The 9,443-nt window shown below is 39.8% G+C and overlaps 1 long non-coding RNA gene across 1 annotated transcript; it reads left to right on the top strand.

Annotated features, from left to right (window-relative positions):
• The first annotated feature begins 218 nt into the window (after positions 1 to 218).
• Positions 219 to 1,929, top strand: LOC147311093 (uncharacterized). The gene is made up of 3 exons (XR_015125501.1): positions 219 to 825; positions 911 to 1,022; positions 1,103 to 1,929. It is a non-coding gene; the product is annotated as an uncharacterized LOC147311093 (long non-coding RNA).
• Positions 1,930 to 9,443: the final 7,514 nt, after the last annotated feature.

Genomic DNA, 9,443 nt, shown 5'->3' with positions numbered 1-9,443 from the left:
TAGTGGAAAAACTGAGTAAGTATACCCTGAGTTAACGAAAACTCTGGGTTTTCGGTTTCACAAAGCGAGTTCAGCTGCAGCCTGAGTGAGTCACTATGACGACACACTCCGTGAAGCTAACCTGCCCCCTAGCAGGTTTACTACAACTAACCCTGACTGTCTCCGCCCCTTTGTCGGAAACCTGACAGTAGGAAGTGTCGGACATGGCGTGCCCCGTCCTTGAAGAGCCAGTAGATCGTGAAGCCCAAATTCTCCGCAGAGCTCTCCGCCGGGAGAGAGTGATCAGAGCGCGTTTGGACATTTTATCATTTCCTGATGATTGTCTGTGCGAACGTTACCGTTTCTCAGCACAATCTATAATTTATTTGGATAACATCCTCAGGCCATATATTACGCATGTGACACATCGCGGACATGCTCTCAGTTCTGTACATATTATTTGTATTGCACTTCGGTTTTTTGCAAACGGGAGCTTTCTGTATAATATTGGTGACGCTGAGCACGTTTCCAAGGCTACCGTCTGTCGGGCAGTCAGGAATGTTACAGTTGCACTGAAACGTCTCCTGTACACGTTTGTGGTGTTCCCCGGTCATAGACCCACAAGATTCATCAAAGAGGGATGCCACAAAATTGCAGGTATCAGGATGACCAAAACTTAATTTATGATGTGGTGATACTTGAACTACTACTTAAATTTTACATTTATTTTCAGGGTTCCCAGGCGTGATTGGCTGTATAGATGGTACTCACATTCCAATCATTGCTCCTTCAGTAAATGAAGGAGACTATGTGAACAGGAAGTCTTTCCACAGCATTAATGTACAGGTACATAGTTCCCTGTAGCATTTCAAACTAACAAATTATTTCATTATAGTAATGGATGCTAATTTGTGTTCTCTGCACTGTGAAGATCATATGTGATGCTGCCAACATTATCACAAATGTGGAAGCCAAGTGGCCAGGCTCTGTCCATGACTCACAAATATTCCGTGAATGTACACTGAGCACAAAATTTGGACATGGTGAGTTGAAAATACTTTAAAATATATAAAGACCAATTGCTTCAGGGACATTTGAACTGAAGTGTATCCTTCTGTCTTAGGAGAGTTCACTGGCTACTTGCTTGGTGATAGGGGGTATCCATGTTTACCCTATTTGCTTACCCCTTACTCTGACCCTGAACCGGGCCCACAGCAGCGATATAATCTGGCTAATTGCAGGACAAGAGCCAGAATTGAAATGACTATCGGAATGCTTAAGGCCCGGTTCCAGTGCCTGCAAAGACTCAGGGTCACCCCAGAAAGGGCATGTGACATTATTGTGGCATGTGTGATTCTTCACAACATTGCCACAATTAGAGGAGAACACTGTCCTTCTGAACCAAACAGCAGTGATCCAAACCATGAACATCCTGACCCTCCCACGGACATACAAGATGGAAGAGCAGTCAGAGACACCATATGTCACAATCATTTCTTTTGACCCATCACCTCAACATGTTGAAAGAAGAATAAACAGATTTTTTGTTCAACTGGCTTTATTGGTCGCCTGTGTTTCCTGTACACAAAGTATTAAAAGATGTAAACCTCATAAAGTGTCTCTGTTGCTTCCTCCTCTGTAACAGCTGTCAATGTTTCTTCATTATTTTCCTGTAGTAAAGAAATAAACAACATTGCTGTTCTACTGTAAACTCATATAATCTGTGGAGTATTACTCACAACTGCATGTTGGTCTGGCTCAACAGGAGGCTGCACCAGATGCAGTACACCATCACCATCAACTGATAGAATATGAGGTTTATACAGGTCACTTATAACTTACAAGGGACCAAATGGCAATTAACAAACATACCAATCACCTTACACTTCATTGTCATTATGCTCTCAAAGACAACCAAGGCTGAGGGAAGGCAAAATCAGTCGGAAAATAACTTCACTACAAAATAATTCATTATGGTAAAGAGTTTATCAAATGAATGAGCAGCACTGCGAAGGTGACTGTGAAGAAAGGATGTATGCACATCATGTATTATTTTGAATTTACCCCCTATGTAGGCACTTGTGTCTTGCGGGGTTATTGACTCAGAGGATGTCCCCGCAGAGATGCCTTCGGCCACAGGGCGCCCACTGTTTTGGCTGAGGGCCAACTGCTCAGCCTCTGTGAGTGGTGGTGGTGGTGGAGGACCCCCACCTGTTTTTCGGGCCTCCGCTTTTTTTCTGTTGGCTATAACGGGTCACATTTGAGCATACAGAGTAAGCAAATATGTACTTGTAATGTGCTCAGATAATTTCAATAAGTGCTTACAGAAAGAAAATTAATGTAGCCTCTAACTGCAATTGATTTACATGGGACAAACAGACCAAGCACTATGGCTCATAATACAATTACACCTTACCTGTTTGGACTATATTTTTATATTTCATTTTTACTTGCTGCCAGGCACGTTTGGGGCCTGTTGGGTTGCACCTGCGCTCACATCACATCACAAAATAAAATGTATAAAATAACAAATAAAATAACATATGATAAAATAACGTGTTAAATGGGTGGAAATCCCTCGATCAATGTTTATATTAACACTCACGCATTGACTCTGTCGGCTATGTTTTGCCATGCATGCTCCCTTTCTTTTGCAGCTGTCGCTGTGTTACTTTTTTCCGCGGAATTTGCATGTTATCGGCATATGCTGCCATCAGAATTTCGGCCTCAAGCGCTGTAAAATACATTGACCGCGCCTTCTTTCCCTCCGTCTCCATGGTGACTCGCTTAATCTGTGCTCCACTGATCAGGGCTTTATGTATCCTCGTCCGCGCGCTTCACTTGGGGTTAAAGCAACTCCGCGTTGACTGAACTACTTGTTATCAGCCTTTCTGTAACCGAATATTCCGAGTTGGACAGTTCGGGGTTACTCAACCCTGCGTATCGTTTTTCACTCTGAGTTTTCTAAACCGGCTTCCTGAAACAGGGCCCAGGGCCTATTATATGCCACAGCCTAAAGGCAGCAGAGTTCCAGAGGCTTGAGTGACCACTGACTATATGCTTGCAGGGTGGTGGGTCTCCAAGGACAACTTCTAACCCTGTTAAAGGCAACATGTGGGGTGCAACTTGGCCGTGTGGCATAGCTGGCTCTGGCCTTGGGACTGTGTGTTTTTATACAGTTCATAAGTGGGACACTGGAGTGTTTTATCTTTTATCTCTTGATATATTTTTCGTCAATAAATTATCTTCTAGAATTTTATTGACTGTCATCTTTTTGCCCACGACTGAGACGGTTGGTCAGACCTATAGTCTTTCTTTGGGTGTGTTACAGCAGCTTCTGCTCTAAAAGAAACAAAAAAGAAAAAGAAAAGAAAATGTGGAACATGCTCATCAGCTTAGCAGTGTCTACATATTTAATTCAGCTTCTCAATCCTGTAGTTTTAGCTGTTGTCTACAGGGTTTTGCTTTTTGGTTGTTATTATAGGTGTGCTCTATATCTCAGCAATGTGTCATTCTAGGATGATAGGTTTCAAGCTGGTCAAGTGCCTCTATGCACTTCATTAGTTTAGTTATTCTCTGTATTGTCTTCATCTCACATGTCATTACACTGAGTTTCAGCAAACCTTAAGCTTGATGCAGACTACTGCTTAACAAATTATCCACCTCACATCATAACCGATTAAGGTGCCTCTTCATATTAATATTATGTCATTGTTAATATTATCCTCTTTGTCTTATATGACAGCAATAGCATATTATAATATTTTATCAGTGTGTACCACTATACTACTCCTGAGCCAATTTGATAGTTAGGATCATCTTATTCAGCAAACAGATAATTTAGAATTCATCCAATCTGCGGTCACATTTGTTTTCTCTGTTGCATGGCGGACCAGGCAGTTCTATTATAATATATTATTTATATTTTATTTTGTATCCATCAAGGGCTTCAGATGACCTGCAGAATCATCCTTTTCCCAAGGTGGAGACAGTTACCTTTTCACACACTGTCCTTGGCTGAACAGTGACACAGCCTTAATATAATTTTTTTATGTTATTAAAATATTTTCGTGTGAATTATTTGCTTTATATTCATTTTATACATTGTGGGCATGGTCATCATGCCAACTGTGTTTCATTGATAATATCACTTTACAGGTTGTTATCCTTGCTATTATTAATTTCAAATACTCTAAAGATAATTTCTACTGTAATTTTCCCTTTGTTCATCTTTATTTCGTACTTTTTATATTTATATCTAGTCAGTGGGATCTGTTTTCAACCCTTTTAAACTACCTCAAACTACTTTGATCTCTAGTTTTCACTTAATAAGGGATTATTATGTTCTTCCTGATATGGGTGTTGCTGCACATGCGGCTGCAGGAATGAGTGATGGTTTACTAAAAGGATTGTGGACACTGCACAGTGTCTTGTCTTCTGGTTTTACTAAACTGGCAGTTGGATTCTGTTCTTCTGACTGTTTATATTTTGTTTTCTTAAATCTCTCTCTGTTTTTGTCCGGCGTCTGGACTTTTCTTTTCTCACCACTGCTCGTCAGCAGGAATGAGTTTTAATTGCACTTGCTGGATTACCCATCTTATTTATGTATTTACTTATTTTTGTTTATTAAGTAATATATACACGATACAGCTGCTATCACCTTCGCTGGTATTAGAGACGAGAGTGGTTGCTCACACGCCCTTCTACTTTCGGACTATTTCCAAAAGCGGTGTGAACTTTACGAGACGGAACTCGACCGTTCTCTCAACGCACCAGCACGTCAGTGAATAGCAGTAAAAGAAAAACACAGTAGGAGCAGCTCAGTCTCTTATTGGACCGTGAAAATTCAGCTTGCTCCGTTAATTAAAACAATACACACACATTCACATTCACACCTATTCGCGCGATCGGAACCCTTATCATAAGGGGAGCTGCCAGTCTTTCTGTAGACGAGCTACTTATTCCCTAGACCCTGTCTAGACCCAGCTGGGGGAGCTACCCAGAGCTCCAAACCTAACCCACAGAAGTGGGGAGCTTCCAGTCGACGAGCTCCAAGCTACCAGCCGACGAGCTACTTTAAACCCACAGAGGTGGGGAGCTTCCAGTCGCGACGAGCTACTTTCGCTATTTTAAATTCCCTGAATTTAAAATACGCTTTTACGCAAGATTGTGTCAGTGTGTCTGTATCTACCTGGTCAGTGTCGCCGGGTCTGGTCCACCTCGATCGGGCCCCACCACCGTGGGTCGCTTTCTAAGAACGTTGGCCAAGACTCGAATTTAACGCCCTTGGTCTTTGACCACACACCTAGTGTGTGGGCTGTCGACAGACGAACAACGTGGACTGGTCACGGAGATGGGACACGATGGAGGCGCTCCGGCTCCGAAGGACCAAGAAATGTTGGGGGAAAACTCTGTAAAAGACCCAGGAGAAATAAAGACACAATGAGACAAAGTTACTTTCTTTATCAAACGTGTACACGGGTGAGCTGCTAAGAACAACTCACGCCATGCACAGTGGCTTGGTAATTTTTATAGGCACAGAGCACAGAGACAGTGAGAACAGGATAACAAATAATAAACAGATAAAATAAAACAACTCCATATATGGTGCTAGTCTCGTCAGCAGAGAGCTAGGGAAGATAAAACAATCTAAAACAATATGTCCCAGAAACAAGATGTGTTTTCTGGGAAAGTCTAAAAAGATAATTCTAAACTAATCTAACAAAGGCAGAGGGCAGACAAAAAGGCATCTGCCTTGCCATATCCCCACGCCGTATGATTGTAATCTTACAGACAGGGCAGTGAAAGTGTCCTATTGTCCTACAAGGCAGCCTGCACCGGCATATCATTTTATCTGTAAGAGAAAAAAACAAACAAATAAACAAACAGATGTAATTTAAATGTAGTTGTATAGAATGCAATCAATTTGTCTAACAATCAGATTGTACATGTTAACAAAAACATCCAAGCCAACCTCAATAATGAAAGTTAAATGGTATGGATCACAAAAGTTATGTCTAGGAAAGTGGTGAAAAGTAAATAAAAATATATTTTATAAAAACACTATTTTTGTTGCAGATGAATGAACTGAACTGTACAATATCAACAGCAACTTTTAAGTCAACAAAGATACTGCAGAAGTGCTTAAAAAAGTGCATATTTATAACTATAAAGTATATTTAATACAAACATACCTTTGAAAGGCAAAGCATTTTTTATATGCACACTTAGATGCTCCTCAATCTTTGCCCTGACAGTAGGGCTGAAAGTGGGGCACAGAGGGCAGTGAAAGAGTCCTCTGCAACACGTGTTGCATTCCTGCAATTCTGGCTTTAAGCCCGAATTCCAGATTGATAAGTGCATCTAAAACAGAGAGAGAAACAGATAAACACCATATATACATTTAAGTTAAGGTTTTAGCAGAAATAACAATTTACAGTTGGTATGTAATAGATTTGGGAAGAAAATCCTTGAAAAAAAACCCACAAATATTTTACAAGACACTTTAATTTGTGAGACATGTTTCTATTGACATATAACAGTCAATTGAACAGAGGCTAACTAAAATCTGGGCAATAAAAAAGCTGTACAGAATAGAATGACGAATAGAAGTATTGATAAATATATAAATCTGTTTGTGACGAAATTTACAGTGTTGACGCTAACCAAAGGTGTCACAACAAGTACACACGTTCCTTACTACAGTTTAGATACCTCTGTTTAAAAAGCACCGACTCGACTTTTTAGTCAAGTCGAAGTAAGAAGTACAGGGTCTAAAATATAATTTATGTACAAAATTTTGAAGTAATCTTGCGTCCAAAGCACGCGTGCGGGGGGCTGATTTACAAATGTACGGATTACAAAGTACAGATACGCGTGCTAAAATGTGAGAAGTAGAAGTATAAAGAAGTATACAGTAGGCACAAAAAAGTACAGGAGTAAAGTAAAGATACCAGAAAATTCTACTTAAGTACAGTATTGAAGTATTCGTTATTTCGCATCTCTGACGCCAACAATAAATCATACTCTAATGCAAAATGTGTTTTTTGCTTCTTCTCGCCCACAGAAGCCGTTAATCCAGCTCTCTTACTGAAACCAGGCCCAGGAAAAAGCATATCTGTGTGTTTCTCTGCCATGGAGCACGATGAAAAAACATTAAAATAAGGAGGAATGTTGTTGTAACGCAAAAAAAGTGGCAACATGATCATTGTAAGAAAACTAGACGATTCCTAGAATTATGAAATCACTAACGGCAAATTTATTTAAGAAAGACTTAACCAACCTTTGCGATCAACTTGCAAGACTTCCACGGTATCCATGCGTGTTTACGGCTACTGTGGAGGTCACGTGCTTCCGGCTACTGTGGAGGTCACGTGTTTCCGGTTAGTGTGGAGGTCACGTGTTTCCGGTTAGTGTGGAGCTCCACAGTGGCTGCAGCCAGACCCTTCTCCCTCCCTCCTGTGCTGAATCATAAAGCGAACGAATCACTCAGGACTCGCTCACCCCCTCCCTCCTGTCTCACAGCTTCTTCTTCTTGGTTGGCAAACAATGTTAAGGCGCATTACCGCCCCCTGGCTCACAGCTCAGTGGACATTTAGATGAGAAAATATATATTTAACACATTTAAGGAAAATACTAATAAAATAAAAATAAACAAAATAAATGTTTATTAAGCAATTTTGATAGGAAATTGCTTAATTTTAGAAATGTTTTTGCTCTATAAAATAGTTGTTTTCTTTTAGAATCATTCATCTAAGCAGTAGGATTTACATGAAAAGAGAAACAAATTAAGTTTGAGTGAAAATGTACATTTTCTGCACTCTCTGGTCAACTGACTCAGTGAATCAAATGACTCAAAAAACCCGATTCACTTTGGTGAGTGACTCATTAAAACTCGATTCAGTAAAAAGAATCAAATTTACCATCATTAGGGTGGATTACATTCTTAAACATAGTTAAGGCACTTTCAGAAAGACATCTACTGTGATAAAGTCTACTCTCCACTGCTGTGTAATCAATTATTGTAAATGTAAATGTTATCAGGAAATGATCAGACAGGAGAGGGTTTTCAGGAAACACTGTTAAATGTTCAGTTTCTATGCCATATGTTAACACAAGATCTAGAGTGTGATTAAAGTGGTGGGTGGGTTCTTTTACATTTTGAGAGAAGCCAGTTGAGCAATTTTAGCATCTACATGGATATTAAAATCACCCACAATAATTATTTTATCTGAGCTCAGAACTAAATTAGATATAAAGTCTGAGAAATCAGACAGAAACTCTGTGTAAGGCCCAGGTGGACGATATATGATAACAAGTAAGACTGGTTTCTGAGTTTTACAGCTGGGGTGGACAAGGCTAAGCATCAGGCTTTCAAATGAATTAAAAGTCTGTCTTGGTCTTTCATTAATTAATAGGCTGGTGTGAAAAATTGCTGCCATTGTGCTTCCAGATTTCTGGTAGTTAGAATGACTCGGGGGTGTTGATTCATTTAAACTAACATAATCATTCTGCTGCAACCAGGTTTCTGTAAGGCAGAGTAAATCGATTTGTTGATCAATTATTAAGTCATGTACTAACAGAGACTTGGAGGAGAGAGACCTAATATTTAATAATCCACATTTCACTGTTTTACTCTTTGGTTCAGATGTGGATACTGTATTGTTCTTTCTTTGTAATTGTTTATGTTTAAGTTGTTTGTTGCTGGTTTTTAGTTTGTTTTTTGTCTTTTTGGAAGCTGACACAGTCTCTATGGTGATGGGTTTTTGCAGTGAAATTATTATAAAATTTGTGTGCGCCTAACTTTTGTGCCGGTATGTCTAACTTTTTAAAGTTAGGCGTACCGGTACGCCCATGGCAAAAAGTTAGTCTAGAGCCCTGAATGTGATGGCAGAGGCTGTATCAAGACTAATGTGATCTATTAGATGGTTTTTATATAGGTTAGAATTAAGATTATTTTTATTTTTCCAGTTAATGAGGACCATTTTCTGAAAAGTGCTTGAATTTCAGATGTGGTGCTTAAAAGTGCTTGAAAGTGTAACTGTATTTCATTCACCATAAATAACTATCTAATTGAATAGTTTTCTTATCAGATAGAGAAATAAAACGAGTCGCAAAATGTAGAGGCAAATTTCCCCGCCTGGGCTGCCTTGCGTTTCAACATGTGACCCCGCCCCTTCCTCGGACAGTTGGGGATGAGTGCGCTAACATACCTGTAGGTCGCCGTTTTAATGAGTGTTTGATGGAAAACAACAATGGCGGAGTTTGCGCTCTCCAGTCGCATGATAGGTGAGTCCTAGTAAATAATTTTCCAGTACGTGTACGTTACACATGCTATTTTTAAAAAATTATGATTATTATTTTGCTATCTGTCAAACTTGCTGGAGAAATGATTGAAATGTACTGAGTGTGATGCAGTATGGCAGCGCTATTATGGAATATGCTGTGAACTTAGCTAACATTAC

This window comes from Aulonocara sp. 'chitande type north' Nkhata Bay, linkage group LG16 (genome assembly GCF_057382095.1).
Source record: "Aulonocara sp. 'chitande type north' Nkhata Bay isolate Kocher_YH1m ecotype deep benthic linkage group LG16, A_spYH_male_GT1.1, whole genome shotgun sequence".
NCBI lineage: Eukaryota > Metazoa > Chordata > Actinopteri > Cichliformes > Cichlidae > Aulonocara > Aulonocara sp. 'chitande type north' Nkhata Bay.
Note: the sequence above shows the minus strand (reverse complement) of the source record. Positions and strands in the feature narration are given on the sequence as shown.